Genomic DNA, 22119 nt, shown 5'->3' on the forward strand with positions numbered 1-22119 from the left:
AGAGGGAACACAAGTGAGGGAGAGGGAGAAGCAGGCTTCCCGCTGAGCAGGGAACCCGACGTGGGGCTCGATCCCAGGACCCCGGGATCATGACCTGAGCCGAAGGCAGATGCCCAATGACTGAGCTACCCAGGCGCCCCTATTTAGTTTACTTTTCTTGATCACAATTTATTTTTTTCTGCTAGTAGAAACAATACTGCCCTGTACATGCCTACTTTTGGACATATGATATTTTTTCTCCAGGATATATACTGTTATGATCGTACCCATTCAAGGTCCAGCCCAAACTCATTTTCTTCAGAAGCCAACCCTGTCCACTCCAGTTCACTGTTATTTCTGCTTCTGTATAACTCACAGTGACAGTTCTCATATTTTGTATTTGCTACTCAGGTCCTGTACTGTTACTTCGTTTTTTAAGCATTAAGCATAGGATTACATCTTATACTTTCTGTATGCCAACTGTATCATATCTTAAACAGAGTAGACACTTAATAAATATTGGGCGCCTGGGTGGCTCAGATGGTTAAGCGTCTGCCTTCGGCTCAGGTCATGATCCCAGGGTCCTGGGATCGAGTCCCACATCGGGCTCCCTGCTCCTTGGGAGCCTGCTTCTCTCTCTCTCTCTCTCTCTCATGAATAAATAAATAAAATCTTTAAAAAAAAAAAAAAATTTATGGAATGCCCTGAAAACCTTAAAAGAAACCATAATCTTGTCTGATAGGATAGATATGTAACTGTTCTATTACCTTATTTCTTTATTCCAATATAAAACTCTAACGTTAAACTATTACTGCTTAGATTTCATTTTCTCCATTTGTAGACCTCACAAAGGAGAAAACCAAATGCCTTACTCTATGTCCAAAATATTCTAACTCCCTTTTAATTTCATGTCTTATGAAGAGAAACATTATCTGGCAGAATTTATACTTCAAAAATTGATACTAGGGAGAATTATATCAACAAATTGGCAGACTAGGTAGATAATAGGCTTTCCTTCTCCCATAGAGGCACTAAGTTAACAATATATGGACTAAAACACCACTACAAAAACTCCAGAGAATAGGTAAGAAGCTATAGTACCCACACATGATAACATAATGAACAAGACATGGTAACAGTGAAACGTGTAGAAAAACTTGTGGTGCGCCCATTCATGCTACTTCCCCTGCACAGCATAATATGGAACAACCAGAAAGAAACCCCCATGCCAAGGTTCTTCCCTCAGGAACATAAACAGGACAGACTAAATATCCTACATTCTGGCTTGTCTGAGGGCTGCCTGAGGGACTGGTTTCTGTCTTGGCTGACTCAAAGAACTGGGATGACTGGAACCAGAGTTGGAAGATGCTGTATATAATAGGTAAGCAGCACCTTAGAGCTGCATTTCCGTAGGCAAATGTCGGGGGGAGCTAAGATGAGAAATGGTTTGAGAGGCTCTAGAACCTCCAGTCTGGCTGATTAGTGAAGATATTCCCATGCAGAAATTCAGTATGCAAAGACTGGTTATTTTTTCAAATGTCCAAATCCCAGCCTGGCCAGAAGGTGAGGGGAAGGCGAGGGGAGGGGAGGGGAGGGAAGGGAAGGGAAGGGGAGGAAGGAAGGAAGGGCAAGGAAGCAAACAAACAAACAGGGAAACTTGGCCCAATTAAAGGAACAAAATAAACTCCAGAAACAGACCTTAAAGACCAACCTAAAGAAACACACACATATAAGGTGCCAAACAAAAAATTTAAAATAAGTCATAAAAATGCTCAATCAGCTAAAAGAGAACACAACTAAAAGAAAACAGGGAAATGATGCATGTACAAAATGAGAATATCAACAAAAGACAGAAACTTTTATACAAAGAAAAATTCTAGAGTTGAAAAGTACAATAACTGAATGGAAAATTTCACTGGAAGGGCTCAAGATCAGAGCTAAACAGACAGAAGAATCAGTGAACTTGAAGGCAGATCATTTGAAATCAGGATCAGAGGAGCAAAAAGAATGAAGAAGAGTAAACAGAGTTAAGGGACTAATGGGAGGGAAACTATCACGCTGAAAAAAAAACATTATATATATATATATAAACGGTCTCTAGTAAAGGTAAATACATGGACAAATATAGTAACCTGTACTGCTACAAACTTGGTGCATAGAATTTTAACGACAAAAACATAAAAAATGTGTAAGTCTATGTTAATGGGTATACAATATATAAATATGTAATTTGTGACATTAATAACATAAAGAGGAGGGTGGAGCTGTAAAGCAGTAGTTTCTGTACGTGATTTAAATTAATGGTTTAAAAAACAATGCTATAACTTTAAGATGTTTTATGTAATTTCAATGATAACCAGAAAGTATCTACAGAATATACACTAAAGGAAATAAGAAGGATATCAAAGCACATCACTACAGTAGTTCCTCCTTGTAAGTTCCACTTTCCATGGAACTTATATTTCCACAGTAGAAATGGCCATGGTTTCAATTACCTGTGGTCAAGTGCAGTCTGGAAGCAGATGATCCTCCTTCTGATGTATCCTCAGAAGATCAACAGTGGCTTAATGCTACATCACAATGCCTTTGTCATTCACCTCACTTCATCTCATCACCCAGACATTTTATTATCTCACATCAGCACGAGAACAAGAGTGAGTACAATATAGTAAGACACTTAGAGAGACCACAGTCACACAAGTTTTATTATAGTATATTGTTATAACTGTTCTATTTTATTATTGTTGTTGTTAATCTCTTATTGTGCCTAATTTACAAATTAATTTTTATCATAGGTATGTATGTATAGGAAAAAACAGTGTATGTTGGGTTCAGTACTATGCACAGTGTCAGGCATCCTCCAAACAATGGAATATTATTCAGTGATGTAAAGAAATAAGCTACCAAGCCACGAAGACACATAGAGAAACCTTAAATGCATATTACTAAGTAAAAGAGGACAATCTGAAAAATTGTTTACTGTACAATTCCAACTATAGAACATTCTGGAAAAGGCAAAACTATGAAGACAGAAAAAAAGTGGTCGCCAGGGGCTGGAGGTGGGGGTAAGGGAAGGGATAAACAGGCAGAACACAGGATTTTTAGGGCAGTGAAAATACTGATACTTTTTTTTTTTTTTTAAGATTTTATTTATTTATTTGACAGAAAGAGAGCGAGAGAGGGAACACAAGCAGGGGGAGTGGGAGAGGGAGAAGCAGGCTTCCCGCTGAGCAGGGAGCCCGATGCGGGGCTCGATCCCAGGACCCTGGGATCATGACCTGAGCCGAAGGCAGACGCTCAACGACTGAGCCACCCAGGCGCCCAATACTGATACTTTAATAGTGGATACGTGTCATTATGCATTTGTCCAAACCCAAAAAGTATACAACACCAAGAATGAACCCTAATGCAAAAAATGGGCTTTGGGTGATTATGATGTGTCAATATAAGTTCATTAATTGTAACAGATGTAGTGGGGGATGTTAATAATGGAGGAGGCCATGCATGTGTGGGAGTATGGGAACTCTCTGAAATTTGCTATAAACCTGAAAGTACTCTAAAAAAAATAAATCTTGGGGCAACTGGGTGATTCAGTCGTTAAGCGTCTGCCTTTGGCTCAGGTCATGATCCCAGGGTCCTGGGATCAAGCCCCACATCGGGCTCCCTGCTCAGCGGGAAGCCTGCTTCTCCCTCTCCCGCTCCCCCTGCTTGTGTTCCCTCTCTCGCTGTGTCTCTGTCAAATAAACAAATAAATAATCTTAAATAAATAAATAAATAAATAAATAAATCTTTTGGGGCACCTGGGTGGCTCAGTCAGTTAAGCGTCTGCCTTCAGCTCAAGGCATGACTCCCTGCTCAGTGGGGAGCCTGCTTCTCCCTCTTCCTCTGCAGCTCCCCCTGCTGTGCGCTCTCCCTCACTTCTCTGTCAAATAAAATCTCTAAAACTAAATAAATAAAAATAAATAAATCTTTTAAAAAGATGCAAATGGGATTAAGCAACCCAATCGAAAGATCTGAATGGATTAAAACCACAGGATCTAACTATACGCTGTCTATAAAGCGACTCACTTTAGAGCTAAGAATATACATAGGCTGCAAGTGAAAGGATGGAAAAAGATAGTCCATAAAAATGGTAACCAAAAGACAGTAGAAATGGCTATATGAAAACCAGACAGAATAGACTTCAAATCAAAATCTGTAATGAGACAAAGGAGGATATAATGACAAATAGGTCAGATCACCAAGAGAAATCTAACAATTAAAAATATTTATGCATCAAACCTCAGAGCTCCTAAATATATAAAGCAAACTGAAATACTACTCTAATCAATCTACAGACTCTGAATAGCCAAAACAATTTCGAAAAAGAACATAGAGGACCCATATTTCCTGATTTCAAAGCATTTTACAGGGGTACCTGGCTGGCTCAGTCAGGATAGCGTGTGACTCTTGATCTCAGGGTTGTGAGTTCAAGCCCCACATTTGGTGTAGAGATTGCTTAAAAATAAATCTTAAAAACAACAACAACAACAACACTTTACAAAGCTGCAGTAATCCGAACAGCATGGGACTGGAATAAAGAAAGAGTAGGGGCGCCTGGGTGGCTCAGTGAGTTAAGCACCTGCCTTTGGCTCAGGTCATGATCCCAGGGTCCTGAGATCGAGACCCCCAACAGGCTCCTTGCTCAGTGGGGAGCCTGCTTCTCCCTCTGCCTGCCGCTCCCCCTGCTTGTGTGCACGCACACGCTCTCTCTCTCTCTCTGACAAATAATAATCTAAAAAAAAAAAAAAAGACAAAGATCAACAGGACAAAACAGAGAATACAGAAATAAACCTTCACGTATATGGTCAAATGATTTTTTTTTTTTTTTAAGATTTTATTTATTTATTTGAGAGAGAGAATGAGATAGAGAGCATGAGAGGGGGGAGGGTCAGAGAGAGAGGCAGACTCCCTGCTGAGCAGGGAGCCCGACGTGGGACTCGATCCCGGGACTCCAGGATCATGACCTGAGCCGAAGGCAGTCGCTTAACCAACTGAGCCACCCAGGCGCCCTGGTCAAATGATTTTTAACACAGGTGCTAAACCCACTCAATGGTTTTTGAAGACAGTCTCTTCAACAAATGGTGCTGGGAAAACTAGATGGTCACATTCAAGAGAATGAAATTAGACCTTCATCTTATACCATATACAAAATGTAACTCAAAGGACACAAAAAGCAAAAAAAGAGACTAATGGAACTTTATTAAACTTAAAAACTTTTATGTAAGGGAAACAAAAGAGCAAAAAGGATATCTCCAGAATGGGAGAAAATGTTTGCAAATCATGTATTTACTTTTTTTTTTTTAATTTTTATTTATTTGACAGAGAGACAGCCAGAGAGGGAACACAAGCAGGGGGAATGGGAGAGGGAGAAGCAGGCTTCCTGCAGAGCAGGGAGCCCAATGAGGGACTCGATCCCAGGACCCTGGAATCATGACCTTAGTCAAAGGCAGATGCTTAAGGACTGAGCCACCCAGGCACCCCACAAATCATGTATTTAATAAGGAGTTAATATGCAGCATATGTAAGAACTGCTACAACTCAACAAAAAGCAACTCTTTAAAAAATGAGCAAAGGACTTAAATATTTCTCCAAAGATAATATATAAATGGTCAATGAGCATATGAAAAGATGCTCAAAATAACTAATCATCAGAGAAATGCAAATAAAAACCACAATGAGGTTAGAACAGTTACTATCAAAACAACAGAATATAAGTGTTACTAAGTATGTGGAGAAATTGGAACCTTTGTGCATTGTTGATTGGATCATAAAACAGAACTGCACTATTAGTAAAATAATAGTGGAATACGGTATGGCAACTCCTCAAAAAATTAAAAACAGAAGTACCATGTAATTCAGCAATCCTACTTCTGAGTATATACCCAAGCAGGGTCTCAAAGAGGTATCTGCACACCTGTGTTTATAGTGGCACAATTTACAATAGCTAAGAGGTGGAAGCAAACCAAATACCCATCAAAAGATGAATGAAAAATTAAAAATGTGGGCGCCTGAGTGGCTCAGTCGTTGGGCGTCTGCCTTCAGTTCAGGTCATGATCTCAGGGTCCTGGGATTGAGCGCCACATCAGGCTCCCTGCTCGGCAGGAAGCCTGCTTCTCCCTCTCCCACTGCTTGTATTTCCTCTCTCGCTGTCTCTCTGTGTCAAATAAATAAATAAAATTTTTTAAAAATTAAAAATTTTTAAAAATGTGGTTATAAATCAAAGGAATATTATTCAGTCTTTAAAAAGAAGGTTATCCTGTCACATGCTACAAGATAGAGGAATCTTGAGGACTTTATGCTCAGTGAAATTAGCCAGTCAGAAAAACAGTAAAAATGCATGATTCTACTTATATGAGATATCTAATCAAATTCAAAGAAACAGAAAGTAAAATAGTGGTTACCAGTGGCTGGAGAGAGGGGGATAAAGGGAGAGTTGTTTAATGGATATAGAGTTTCAGATCTGCAAGGTGAAAAAGTTCTGGAGATCTGTTTGCCAACAATGTGAATATACTTAATACTTCTAAATTGTACACTTAAAGAGAGTTAAATTGTAAATTTTATGTTATGTCTTATTTACCACAAATTTTTTTAAAGTGATACTAATTATATTTCTATTTCCAAGTATGCCCCTTGATTCAGCACTTTTATTTCCTTAAATTCCTCTCCTTTTCTTGCATTTAGGCATGTAAATCAACCAACAGATGTCTTTTTCCAGAAAAATGGGATCTTCTCTAAATAATAGGACATTCTCTCCAGATAGAAATGAAGAGTTTTGACAATAACACATCATTGCAGAGCTTTAAATGCCCAGTACCAAAAAAAAAAAAAGGCTTATTGTCAAGAATCCTTATAAATGAACAGACAACTACTCCTTTCTGGTTTGTTCTTTATAATACCTCGATATAATCACACAATGTTTAAAAAAAATTCTTTAAAAAAGAATCCGTTTCTTTAGTCTTCATTTACATTTTATAGCTCATAGTTGGCATTTTTTAAAGAACAATTACATTAGAAATAACTGCAACACTAAATGAAATAATTATAATTCTGAGGTTTTGTTCTCTCAAGTGGTACCCCTTCCAATTGTTTACAATGCCCAGAGCATGTTGAATATGACAGTACCACAGTCAGAGAGACAAAGGAACAACTCTTCCCTCACAGACTAAAGAAACATCTCTAGCAGTAAAAAATGAGAACACTAGTCAAAAGAAAAGACCCAAAGACCACACATATGAATGGTTGGCAAACCAAGGAACAAGAGAAGGTTGTTTAGGATTATTATATCTTTCTATTAAGAGAACCACTTTAGCATTATGAAATGTCATTCTTTATCTTTAGTAATACTTCTTGCCTTAATAACTAAGTTATCTGATATTAACATAGCTTAATCACCTTTCTTTTGGCTAGTATTTGCATGGTATTATCTTTTCCTGTCTAGTTCCATCTTGCTATTTATTTTAAATTTATCTCATGAGTTCTTTATTCTTCTTTTCCTGCTTTTCTATTCATCAACTAGTTTTAATATTCCATTTTATTTCTTCTATTAGTTATACATTTTTGTGTTATTCTTTTAGTGGCTACCCAGAAAATAATAACACACATTCCTAACTTGCTATAGTCTACTTTAACCACATTCCAAACAATACAAGACCTTAATAACAATTTGACTCCATTAACTCTCCTCCATCCTTTTTGCTATTGTTGTTGTCTATTTCATTTCTACAATGCTTTAAACCTCAACAGTCATATTATAATTTTAAAGCTCAACTATTAACTAACTTAAGGAATATAGATGCAAATTATATACAAAGTAAATAAAATTAAGCAATACTTCTCCAGCTATATTGATATTTACTGATATCCTATACAGATATATAGCATGGCAGCCAGGTCTTTAGGTAGTGTGTGTTAGTGTTCATATCCACAGGTGTTGTATATCAAACTGGTACTCCACAGAACTTATAGCCTCTAGCCTCAATAGTGTGGAATTTCTAGAACATAAAAGGGACTCTGATACAGCTCTAGAACCTAGAAGTTACACTAAACGAGGACTTCAACTCTCCCTCTTACATAGCATTAGGCTGTCATTTTATTTCATCCTTCCCTCCTACAGGAATGTTTCCAAGAATGCTACAGAACAAATTTCTAGGGGCACCTAAGTGGCTCAGTTGGTTAAGTGTCTGCCTTTGGTTCAGGTCATGATCCCAGGGTCCTGTGAACAAGTCTTGCATCGGGCTCCTTGCTCAGCAGGGAGCCAGCTTCTCCCTCGGCCTGCGGCTCCCCCTGCTTGTGCTCTCTCTCTCTGACAGACAAATAAAATCTTAAATAAACAAAATCTTAAAAAAAAAAAAAAAGAATTTCTACATTGGACAGAAGGGTCTGTTAACTAAACTGCTGAGGTCCTTTAACTCTGTTATGCTGAATTACACAAAATCACCATTTTTGTAAGCTCAAACTGCTCAAATATTGGCAATGTTATATGGTCCAAAGTAACACTTAAGTGTAAGACCTAATAAAATCCAGGGTTCAGTTAAACTTAATCAAGATTTCCTTCACCCAAATCAAGATTTGGAAGTAAGTTTTAATTTCTAAAATCAAATTTAATTTTTTTTTAAGATTTTTTATTTGTTTATTTGAGAGAGAGAGAGAGAGAGAACACAAACAGGAGGAGGGACAGAGGGAGAGGGATAAGCAGACTCCCCGCTGAGCAGGGAGCCCGACGCGGGGCTTGATCCCAGGACCCTGAGATCATGACCTGAGCTAAAGGCAAACGCTTAACTGACTGAGCCACCCACGTGCCCCTAAAATCAAATTTTAGAAAAGATTATTCTGTCTACAACACTCTAGGCCAATGAAGTTCACATTTAGCTATTCAATAAAGAGAATTTGAGACAGAAGATAACTACAAAGGTGATTTTGCTATAGAAATGCTGTCCAGAGGCACCTGGGTGGCTTATCAACTCCTGATTTCAGCTCAGGTCATGATCTCGGGGTTGTGAGATCGAGCCCCGCGCATCAGGCTCTGTGCTTAACATGAAGTCTGTTTGAGATTCTCTCTCTCCCTCTCCCTCTGCCCCTCCACCCTACGTGCGCTCTCTCTCTCTAAAATAAACAAATAAATCTTTAAAGAAAAGAAATGCTGTCCTTTTAGGGGCTAATAGGAAGAAACAAATGGACTGAAGTCTGTCTTTTCTATTTCACAATAGTGGCTCTATTTTTCTTTTTATAGTTTAAATGTGTGCAAACATGTCGAAGAGTTCCTAGAAGTGGATTTATTAGACAAAAGGAATCATGCATTTTTTTTAAATTGAGGTATAACGGACACATGTATTAGTTTCAGGTGTACACCATAATGATCCGATATTTGCATATATTACAAAATGATCACAACAGTAAGTCTTAACACCTGCTATCATAAATATTTTTTTCTTATAAGAACTTTTAAGATCTACTCTTACCAACTTTCAGATATGCAATACAGTATTATTAACTATAGTCACCATGTTGTACAATATATCCCCATAATTTATTTATTTTATAAATGGAAGTTTGTACTTCGGTCCCCTTCACCTACCCTCACCCCCTACCTCAAGGAACCATCCTCTGTATCCACGAGCTTGAGCTTTTTTGGTGGGGTTTTCTTTGCTGTTTTTTGTTCTTTAAGATTCTACATACAAGTGAGATCATACAGTATTTGTCTTTCTCTGATTTATTTCACTTAGTATAATGCCCTCAAGGCCCATCCATGTTGGTACAAATGCCAAGATTTCATTATTTTTTATGGCTAATATTCTATATATCATATATACGAAATACACAAACACACACCACATTTTCTTTATCCATTCAGTCACTGGTGGACTGTTTCCATACCTTGACTTTTGTTTATTTCAGAAATGAATGTTTTTGTGATTTCTACTTTGGGGACAAAGAAGACTTTAGAGGGCGTATCTATATCAAAATCCCTCAAATTTCTATTCTAATAAAAGCCTCTTTAAAGGGGAATTAATGGGGCACCTGGGCGGCTCAGTCGTTAAGCGTCTGCCTTCGGCTCAGGTCATGACCCCAGGGTCCTGGGATCGAGTCCCGTATCGGGCTCCCTCCTCAGGGGGAAGCCTGCTCTCCCTCTCCTGGTGCTTGCGTTCTTGCTCTCGCTATCTCTGTCTCTGTCAAATAAATAAATAAAATCTTTAAAAAAAAAGGGGGGGATTAATGGAGTAAACATGAAAGATTGAACACATTCACTTTGGATTTCTACTAAAATTAAATAATAAAATGCACACACACACCAAGGCAGGGAGAACTAAAGAGGATACAGCAGTAGATAAGAGATGTCAATAAAATTTTGGAAGGTGAAAAACAGATGGTCCAGTAATAAATGACTTAGATTTCAGCTTTTCTCCGGTCAATAAGTGTTTGGTAGAGTAGTAGGTGGTGTGAGGAAATCAACAAGAAGCAAGCTAACCTATGCTAAAACTACAGAAAGGTCAGGACTTACACAAGTATTAGGGGCTCCTTTAAAACCAAGGGCATAGAGTTGGGCCTGAAAATAGAAGAATTGGTTAAAACTATTTATAATAAGCAGTCGGATCAGCAGATCATTCTCCTACCACACAGGTGATCAGTCCAGAGGTGCACTGAAACAAGGGACCAGAAAGATTCCAGACTGAGAGACTCTAGATGCAGATGAGGGCTGGGGTGAGGTACCATTCTGAGGACAGAAGGATTAAACTGAGAGATGAGAATTTCAGTCCTCTTCCCAGTCTTCCAGAACACATGCAGCCAGGCTTATTACCACTGCCATCATCCACCCACTCCCAAAGGCAAGAGTCTGAACAATTCCTCTGGAAAAACTGACCGAAGAGGGTCGCCTGGGTGGTTCAATTGTTAAGTGTCTGCCTTCGGCTCAGGTCATGATCTCAGGGTCCTGGGATCGAGCCTCGCATCAGGCTCCCTGCTCAGCTGGGAGCCTGCTTCTCCCTCTCCCACTCCCCCCTGCTTGTGTTCCCTCTCTCGCTGTGTCTCTATCAAATAAATAAAAAATCTTAAAAAAAAAAAAACCTGACAAAAAGACCTATACTATAACACTGACAACTGGAGGGGCCTCCAATAAAATGGATCTCTGCCTAATTACTCTATGGTAAAAACCATCAACCTACAAAAGCCTTCACAAAGGATAGCTTCCCAGAGCATTTTAATGCCTCTCTCAAATAAGAAGAGAAAGCCATGGATGACTAGACTTTTGAGAAAAGCCTCTAACAAAGAAATATTTAATAGAAGGATTGGGAAATAACTTTTAAGGAAATTTCCCAGAAATTAGAATAAAAGAAAGACACAAAACAAAAGAGTACATCAGGAGACTCAATCTTTGACTAACAAAAAGAACACAATAAGTACAGAAAAAAATTAAATAATATAAGTGAACTATGGCTATATGCAATAACATGGATCAACCTCAGGCATGTTATTTTTGTATAAAAAGCAAGTTATACAAGACTACATAAACTATAATACCATTTAATAAAGTCCCCCAAACAAGTACAACAAAGAACAGTTCGCTTAATGTCACATACATACATAATTAACTACCTTTTAAAAACTAAATTGATGGGGCGCCTGGGTGGCTCAGTCCTTAAGCGTCTGCCTTCGGCTCAGGTCATGATCTCAGGGTCCTGAGATAAAGCCCCCCCATCGGGCTCCTGCTCAGCGGGAAGCCTGTTTCTTCCTCTCCCTCTCCCACTCCCCCTGCTTGTGTTCCCTCTCTCACTGTGTCTCTCTCTGTCAAATAAATAAAATCTTTAAAAAATAAAAAATAAATAAAAACTAAAGTGAATGAAATACAAAATTTTGGACAGTAGGAGAATCACATATGGCTCGAAGAGCATGGTGATGGTAATGTTCCCATTCTTAAGTTGTGTGGTCAGTTGATAGGTCATTTATTATTGTGTATCATCACAGCTTACATAAAGTTTTTTTAGTATGAATAAAATATTACATAATAAAATTTTTAAACAAAATCAGCTTTTCTCCAGTCAGGTAAGTGCTTGGCAGGTTAGTGAGAGGTGTGGGGAAAATAAATTTTTGGTTTTGATGGAATAAAATATATCAATAGTTCTGTAAAACAAATGTTTCAAGATCCAATCTTCCAGTTTTCCAGATTAAAAGGACCCCTAAGTATCCAGCCCAACAAATGCCAATAAGATTCACACCAAGGAACAACTTGTAAAACCTCAGGACAATAAAGAGAAGACTTTTGAAAATTCTAGAGAAAAAAAAGATGCTATCCAAAGGATCAAGAATCAGTATGGCATCAGATTTTTCAATAGCAATACTAGCAATGAGTAAATAAAGACACAATGCTTAAAAATTGTATGAGGATATTCTATCCAACATAAAATTCCACACCAAGTCAATGAAGTATTACAGTAAATGGAAGTATGAGAGTAAAATAAAGGAACTTTGAAATGGGGCATAGTTTTTTTTTCTTTGTGGAGGGAGAGGGTGTGCATGGATGTGCCCAAGTGGGAGGGGGCAGAGGAAGAGGGAAAGAATCTTAAGCAAGCTCCACACTCTGTGCAGGCCCCAACATAGGGCTTGATCTCATGACCCTGAGATCATGACTTGAGCGAAAATCAAGTGTCAGACACTTTACCAACTGAGCCACCGAGGAGCCCCGAAATGGGCACAATTTCTAAAAAATTATCTCCTATGCATCCTTTTTTATAAGGCTGTTGGAGAATGTGCTTCATGAAAAGAAAGGAATAAAGCAATGAAGAAGATAACATTAAATCAAAGAAACAGGGAATCTGTTATTTATTAACAGATGAAGGGAGTCCCAGAACAAAAGGTGTGCAACAGTCTTTTAAAGTAATCCATTCAGGGGCGCCTGGGTGGCTCAGTCGTTAAGCATCTGCCTTCGGCTCAGGTCATGATCCCAGGGTCCTGGGATCGAGCCCCACATCGGGCTCCCTGCTCAGCGGGAAGCCTGCTTCTCCCTCTCCCACTGCCCCAGCTTGTGTTCCTGCTCTCGCTCTGTCTCTCTCTGTCAAATAAATAAATAAAATCTTTAAAAAAATAAAGTAATCCATTCAAACTGGAGAAGCGAGGGCAACAAGAAGATGAAACTGAGAAGAACACACGATGTTTTTAAAAGTATTCAGAAGATATGCAGCTCTTTCAGAACTTGGAAATGACCCAATTACAGCTAGAAAGAACAATCAATATTGAAGCAATTAACTCCAGAGACAACAAAAACTGTATAAAAAGGAAAATGTAATCATATTGTACTTATAAGGTTCAAGCTGTTGGAACAGAGCAAAATTTGCCACCCCATAATGTGTATCTTTGGCATGTGGATGATTCTAGGCTAATTATTTTTAAGAATCAGAGGCTCACAAAGAAACTTTAACCTTCCCCCAAATGCCTAAAAGAATTTAGATAGAAGACCTGCTCCAGGAAGGGAGCTATCACCACAGGTAACTACAGTATAACCTGAACTTGGTGTGGTAGACAGGGAGCAAAGTCTGTTTGTTACAATTCCTCTCTATGCCCCACTGGATCTGTATGATTCAGCAAACATCTGTTTACCAAACATTTACTCTTTTTCATCTTCCTGTGAACTGTCTTCCTTTCCTTTGAAGTCCCAGGCCCCTACCCACTTCTCCTTAGTTCTGGATGGCATATAAGCCTCAACTGCCTGACTTCCTGTGGGCCTCATATTCTTATGGAGCCACCTTATTTAAATAATCAAATATGATTTCTCCTCTTAATCTGTCTTATGTCACTTTAATTCTTGTACCAGCCAAAAGAACCTCAAAGGACAGAGGAAAATTTTCCATTCCCCAACAATGTAAAAATACTTACATTGGCATATGTAAACAGTTTATCAAAATTTAACTAAAATTTTAATAAGATGTGGGCAGGAAAGATAAGAGAGCTTAATCATCATCTTCATGTAGGAAATCAACAGATATTATCTACAACAGAAACAAATGGGGGCGCCTGGGTGGCTCAGTCGTTAAGCGTCTGCCTTCGGCTCAGGTCATGATCCCAGGGTCCTGGGATCGAGCCCCACATCGGGCTCCCTGCTCCGCGGGAAGCCTGCTTCTCCCTCTCCCACTCCCCTTGCTTGTGTTCCCTCTCTCGCTGTGTATCTCTCCGTCAAATAAATAAATATTTAAAAAAAAAAAAAAAAGAAACAAATGGCATATTATTTAGAAAATATTTAAATAAATTCCAGTATAAAAAGTTAAAAGTTTAAAAACTGTTGCCTGAGAAAGGAAACAGAATATAGAGAGTTCTGATTAGTGGCTTTTTTAAAATAAATGTTTTAATGATAAACATAAAGGTTAAAATAAATTTTCCTTGGGTGAGATATGGTGAAAAAAACATTTGTTTGTGAGAGCTCTAAGAATCTGAAAAATGGTAGTATATGAGTCTACAGAAACTCCTTCACAAAAAATTTAAGCAAATTTATAAGCAAGTAGAATGAGGGACGCCTGGGTGGCTCAGTCGGTTAAGCGTCTGCCTTCAGCTCAGGTCATGATCCCCGGGTCCTGGGATCGAGTCCCACATCGGGCTCCTTGCTGAGCAAGGAGCCTGCTTCTCCCTCTGCCTGCCTCTGTCTCTCTCTCTCTGATAAATAAATAAAATCTTAAAAAAAAAAAATATTATAAGTAGAATGTTTTATACTTCTAATTGTGTTGAAAAGCAGAGACGACTTTTAAATTTTTGGTTTCACACTTCTCTGAAAGACTAAAGACAAAAATATATATCTGAAACAATATTCTTTTTTTTTTTTTTTAAGATTTTATTTATTTATTTGACAGAGAGAGAGAGAGAAAAGCAGAGGGAGAAGCAGGCTCCCGGCTGAGCAGGGAGCCTGATGCGGGACTTGATCCCAGGACTCTGGGATCATGACGAGCCAAAGAGTTGCTTAACCAACTGAGCCACCCAGGTGCCCCTGAAATAATATTAATTTCTTAGCTTAATTTGTTCCTGTAGCTTATTGTTGGTCTAAGGTCATGATTCAGTCTTCCTTTGTCAAAATGCTTTTCAGATTTTCCAGCTGTGATTTCAAAAAAAACAGTACTAAGACAATACAGAATTGTGAAGCTACAAACAACGAATGATAAGAGCTAAGAGAAAGAAAAATCCCAAGGGCTCTAATCTTTGAGAGAGAAAGTCTCTACAGAAAAATATAGACTTAAACATTCAATCATACAAAAAAGGATGGCTTTGACATTTTCAGCATATGATATGTAATAAATATGTGATTTGTAATAAATATTCTTTGGTCTTCTATCTAGTTATTGGCTCATAGCTCCCCAAACTCTTGGAACTTCCTAAGCATTAAGAGCAAAGGGAGCATCTTTTGTTACAGTATTTGGTCTTTTGTCCTTAGATCCTAAAATAGCTTTGGAGCATAAAGGGGACATATTATTCAAAACAAGCCCCCATTCAACCACACCTGATTTTATGTTAATGCGGTGACTTAAAGAAAGCCCCTAGTTAACCATAGGATGGGAGATGGTTGCCAGGGGAACCAACCATGTAATTAGAGTTTGGAATTTTCAGCTCCACCCACCCTCACCTCCAAGGAGTTAAGGAGGGACTGGAGATTGTGATCAATTACCACAGGCCAGTGATCTAATCAATCATGTCTATGTAATGAAGCTCCCACAAAAATGCCTTAACTATGGGGTTCTGAGAACTTCCAGGTTGGTGAATACATGGAGGTTCTGGGAAGGAGACATACCTAGAGGGCATGGAAGCTCTGCACCTCTTCCTATATACCTTGCCCTTTGCATCTCTTGGCCATTCTAGAGTTATATCCTTTTATAATAAACCTGTGATCTAGTAAGTAAAATATTTTCCTGAGTTCTGTAAGCCACTCTAGCAAATTAATGGAACCCAAGCAGTGAGTGGTGGGATCATTTCATCTATAGCCAGCTGGTCAAAGCACAGGTGAAAACCTGGGTTTGCCAATGGCAGCTGAAGGGGGAGGGGAGGCAGTCCTGTGGGTCTGTGCCCTTAATCTGTGGGATCTGAACCTATCCTCAGGTAAGGTCAGAATTGCATCAAATTGTGGAACACCCAGCTGGTATTGCAGAGAAGTGCTTGGTGTCAGGGGGGAGGAACCCACACATCTCGTGACCAGAAGTAAAGTGTAGTTGTGTGCTGTAGTAAAGGAGAGACACAGAGGAATGTTTTTTCCTTATATAAACATCAATTCCTCTTGCAAAGATTTTTTTTTTTTTTGCCAGTTTCAACAGTAGCTAATTCTTTTTTACCTAATTTTTAGGTAAATCCCACTAAAAGGAAAAAAATACTCAGTAAACACAGTCTATATGTGACAAAGCGTGACCCCTCTAAATAAGAAAAATTTTTATTCAACTGACTTTATTTAGTAAAACACTAGAGTTACAAATCCTTATAATGATGAAAACAAGATAAAAAAGTCAAGCTTGTCTTAGATGTCGGTACCAATCCACAAATCTCTGCACCTGAATGCAACGAAAGATAAGGCCATAGAACTAGGAGCAAAAAATAAGGGATATACATCCCAAACCAGTATGTAGACCCAAGGCAGGTAATTTATACTGTGGCCTAAAGTCTCCTGAGCTGTAATCAGATCATAAAATCTTTATTCCCATTCTCACAAAGCTGAACTTCTGACAACAGAAAACAGCCTGAATTCCATTTTTTTGCCAAGAAACTTAAGCAAGATCACCTTATACTGAAAGCCCTCTGGGGGAACATTTCTAAGAAGAATAAATTAACCTCACAGGTATTTATCTGCTTAAACTTAATTTGATTCTATCTTTGGCGTAACTCATCACAAATTTTGTAAAGACATTGTGTGATACCCAAGGAAAATGGAAAATGGAAAGAAGCTTATCAGAGAAATGTTTCCAATCACAAACATTAGTTTCAATAACAAAGTGGGTAGACTGTTGTCTTCAACTGTTTTGCATCTTTGTACCAGACAACAGATCCAAGCAAAAGAAAACATGGACACTGTTCTTTAACCTTGAAGAATGTATAGTTCTGGCCTGAACAATCTACAATCGTTGAAAACAAGTTCAATGTTGTTGGAAAGCCTCTGGTGAGCTAATACCAGAAAACAATGTTTAAGATATTCTACTCCTACACTATAATAGGTGGTTATTTAGATGAGTATTTGCATAGCCGCTTAACATATGAGACTTTTATTAATAAACACAACATATGCTCCCCAAGATTATATTATGTTCTATAACCTTCTATTTCACTAAAGTTCCAGAAAACATTTCCCACAGAACATCCATATGGGGTAGGTTATACGAATCTTCAGTTCCTGTGACGTACTACTCCATTATTAAAATTCATATAAAGAAACACTCAGAAATAAACAGATCAGAATTAGGACTCTCTTTCACTTTTATGGCCATTCATTCTGTGGTTTTCATATTTTAAAAAGAGAAGTGGTCCTGAGAGGGAAATCTCAACAAATGCAGGATTAGCCATTTTATTTATTTTTTTATTTTTTTAAAGATTTTATTTATTTATTTGAGAGAGAGAGTGAGAGAGAGAAAGAGCACAAAAGGGGGGAGCGGGAGAGGGAGAGGCAGACTCCCTGCTGAGCAGGTAGCCTGATGCAGGACTCTATCCCGGGACTCCAGGATCATGACCTGAGCCGAAGGCAGTCGCTTAACCAACTGAGCCACCCAGGCGCCCCAGGATTAGCCATTTTAAAAAATCTCAAGTCACGATTCCAGCATTTGAGACTCTTAGACTCATTGGAGCATAAGGGCTTCTGCCTCTATGTGAACAATGAGAGAACAGGGTGTTTCAGGGGAGAAGAAAACCACCACCACAACAGAGAAACCTAAGTAGGTACTCTGTAGCACAATACTCAAATCAAGTATAGTGAAAAAGCTGTTAAGTTTATTGCTGGCTTATCTTTGCTAACTGGATTTCACAAAACCATCCCCTCACCAAAAAGAAAAAAGAAAAAGGAAGGGGTGTATGGATACTAAAGTTTTTGTTTTTATGGTGATACAATTTTGAGCTTAAAAAAGTGAAGCTATTCAATTATACTGCAGAACAAATTATTTTTAATTAAATAGTACTTACATCTTTTAGAGGGAATTTATTTACTAAGTCATCTAAGATATTATACACTAAAATAACTGTTCACTCTAAACTTGCTTCATGTTCTCTTTCTCCTTGCTTCTCTTTTTATTTGGTATAAAGAAGCAGAGCAAAAGTTTGTTGATAAAGTTCATTGTTGGAATTCCTTACTTACGTATTACTCTCCCATATAGTCAAGCTATCGGCTTACAAGAGGCATTAAAACTTTCTCCTATGTGGAGACGGCTTGAGAATCAGAAATCATCAAATTTCTAAAGAAAACAGCAGAAGTTCTGAGCAGAAGGTCTGGATGAAGAAGTGGAACAATTTCCCAGTGTAGTCCTGTTCCAGATCTTCATTCACAGGCTAGCTTTCCTACAGTGTTTCAAATTTAAATGTCCCACCTATGAATTCCTACCTACAGTGACAGAATTTAGGAGTATCAAAGGTTGTTTAGTCCAGCTGGACTCTCAACTGGAGTCACAGATATTTCCTACAACATGCATGATGTGTGGTTCTCCAGCTTTTGCCTGATCTTCCCAAGACAGCCTACCTCAAAACTGTACAGTTCTGTTGTAAAATCTGTTCTTATATTGTGGTTAGCATCACATTCCTAAGGTAAATATAAATGATTTTCATATTATCCAAAAATTCTTTAGAGGAAAATTATTCTAACTTTTAATCTTGATCTAAATATAGGATACATGCACCCCAGTATGTATGCAAGACAATCCAATGGACTGCGGTAAGAAAACATTGTAACTTCCATTTATATTACTATCACATCCTTTTATTTTTTAAGTTATATGATGGATGTAATTTATAGGAACAATTATATGTGCACAATTTGTAACATAAAAATATTAGAGATATGCTAAAGGTGTGGGTGAGCAAAATAATTTGGAGGCCACTACTGTAGACAGTTAATGTCCTTTCTTTTATTTTATTTTTTTAAATATTAGGTCATAGGGAACCTACCTATATGATTATGGATCCAAGGTGGATATTAAATGCTCATCATCACAGTATCATAAACCACGTATAAATAAATATTCATCATGAGAAATTAATGGCACCCAAATAAGCTTTCAAAATATCAAAATAATAAACAGACTTTCTTGGATTATTCAGCTCTCCAACAAGTCTACCATGCATGTGACAACTGTGTGGACACATACACACATACACACCCACAGAGAAAAAGGAACCTATAAGGATATCTTTCATTATCTGTCCACCCTAAATTGAAAAATTAAATGTAATTTGACTAAATTTACCTACATTTAAAGTGCTAAGCTGGAGTCCTCAGAATACTAACATTGGAAGTGATCCCAAGAAGATACCAAGGTCCATTTTAATTAACGTTTAAAATTATATTGTTGTCCTTGAAATCAGCTTTTCAATTATAATGCTATTTAGAGCATACTCCCAAAATGCTTTAATAGAGTCAGACATAGGAAATACTTTAAGTTATTAAAGAAGATGTTCATGTTATAAGTAAATTCTAAAAGCAAGGCAAGGGAATAAAGATTGAGTCTTTGGAAAGCTGCCGTATCTAGGATCTTTTACAATCTAGGATCATAAAAAGGCAAGCACATTTACATTAAATTAGGTTTTCAAGGTACATTTTCAACTTTCTCTTACTTAAAACCAAAACAACCTTCCTAAACAAAGTAAAAATCCTATTATTTACTAACCATAAGAATCTTTGCAAAGTTCAGAATTTAGGCCAACATTCATGAAGAGTTAGTTCCATAACCTGGCTGGTAATTAAAAATAAGACTTTGGGATTGTATGAAGAGGTATATGCAACCCTATGCTCACTGAAGCATTATTTACAACAGCCAAGATTCATAAGCAACCTAAGTGTTCATGGATAGATGAATGGATAAAGAAGATATGGTATATATACACAACAGAGTATTAGCCATAAAATAGAATGGAATCTTACCATTTGCACCAACCTGAATAGACGCAGTGGGTATTATGCTAAATGAAATAAATCAGACAGAGAAAGACAAATACCGTATGATTTCACTTATATGTGGAATCTAAAAAACAAAATACACAAAACAAAACAGAAACTGACTCACTGATACAGGAAACAAACTGCTGGTTACCAGAGGGGGAAGGGTGGGGGGAGGTAAAATAGATGAAGGGGATTAAGAGGTACAAACTTCCAGTTATAAATAAGTCATGGGGACATAATGTACAGCATAGGGAATATAGCCAATAATATTGTAATAACTCTGTATATGACAGATGGTAACTACACTTATCACTAGGGATCATTTCATAATGTATGAAAATAGCAAATCACTATAATGTACATCTGAAACTAATAGGATATTTATGTCAGTTATACTTCAATAAAAACAAAAGAATTAGTTCCATAACCTGGTTGGTAATTAAAAATAAGACTTTGGGATTATATTAGTATTAACCAAGAAAATTATGTTTAAAATACACTGCAGGCTGTAAGAATCACTAGCATAATACAGAAGAATTAGCATGTTACTTCATCAAACATTACTCTCAGCAATACCAGAGGGTATCAGCAGAGGGCCCTAGAAATCATGGTACTAAAACTTCATAGTAACATCCTTCCCAAGTAAACCAGGAAATGAATTCCCTGCTACTGATATTTGCTAAAATGATTTATGTTCAAATTAAATTGTCAACATCTGATTAAGACTCTAGCTCAAAAATCAAATATGAGAATTTCTCTCCAACTAAAAAATTTCACATCCAAACCAGGAAAGCAATATTCAAATGTCAAATACTGCTTTCCTGATTACAATTTGCACTATAAGATCAAATTTTTCCAACAGCCTCAATGAAAGTGTCAATACTATTTTTAATAAAAAATCTCTGTGAAGTATAAGATCATGATATCACAAATATGATGGATAAGCAACATTTGCTATCTTACCCTCCCCTAAGAGGAAATAAATGGGTAACAAGAATTTCTTCCTCTTTGTCTCCTACAGACCTAGACTACTCCCCTGTCATCACATGTGATTTCCTGACAGACACTTTATTGCAATCCCAGAGATGACTTTTACCTCAGTAGGCTGAAATTTCTATTATTTTGAGGTGGGAATTACTGTTCTGTTTTGAAGACAAAATCTCTTTGGACTTCAAGTATCACCAAACAGACATTAAAGAAGACAATGTTGGGGCGCCTGGGTGGCTCAGTCGGTTAAGCATCCGACTCTTGATCTCAGCTCAGGTCTTGATTTCAGGGTCGTGAGTTCAAGCCCCATGTCGGGCTCCACCATGGGCATGGAGCCTACTTTAAAAAAATTAAAACAAAAACAAAAAGAATTGAGCAATGATTTAAAAACAAAAGCTCCTGAAGATCTAAGTATAATACATTACTAGATTCTTAAACATGCCACAAAACTTTTAATTATTCTGATTTGAACATGTCCATACAATAATACTACAAATATAAAGTAAGGAAAATCAGGTGCTGAAGGCAGGAAATATTAAGTGACATTTCCCACCTTTAACACCACATTAAAAGATATAATTTGAAAGCATCTCACTCTTTTTTTTTAAGATTTTATTTATTTATTTGAGAGAGAGAGAATGAGAGACAGATAGCAAGAGAGGGAAGAGGGTCAGAGGGAGAAGCAGACCCCCCGCTGAGCAGGGAGCCCGATGTGGGACTCGATCCCAGGACTCCAGGATCATGACCTGAGCTGAAGGCAGTCGCTTAACCAACTGAGCCACCCAGGCGCCCAAAAGCATCTCACTCTTAAAAGCAAATATTTTAGAAACAAGAGGTAAGTTCTTCAGAGAAGTCTTCTTTTCAAACATTCTCAAAACTACTAAGCATCTGTCATGTTTAAGTCACTATCTATAAAAATTTCAAACATTCTCAAAACTACTAAGCATCTGTCATGTTTAAGTCACTATCTATAAAAAACTCAACTGAATTTCGCCAAATGAAAATTAAAGATACGAAAAATAAGTCAG

The 22119-nt window shown here is 37.7% G+C and overlaps 1 protein-coding gene across 3 annotated transcripts in view; it reads right to left on the bottom strand.

Moving 5' to 3' along the window:
* The window catches only part of TMCC1 (transmembrane and coiled-coil domain family 1), a 218687-nt gene that overhangs the window by 112734 nt on the left and 83834 nt on the right, over positions 1-22119 (bottom strand). The window lies entirely within an intron of this gene.

Source organism: Leptonychotes weddellii, chromosome 1 (genome assembly GCF_054177405.1).
Source record: "Leptonychotes weddellii isolate Sample4059 chromosome 1, ASM5417740v2, whole genome shotgun sequence".
Taxonomy (NCBI): domain Eukaryota; kingdom Metazoa; phylum Chordata; class Mammalia; order Carnivora; family Phocidae; genus Leptonychotes; species Leptonychotes weddellii.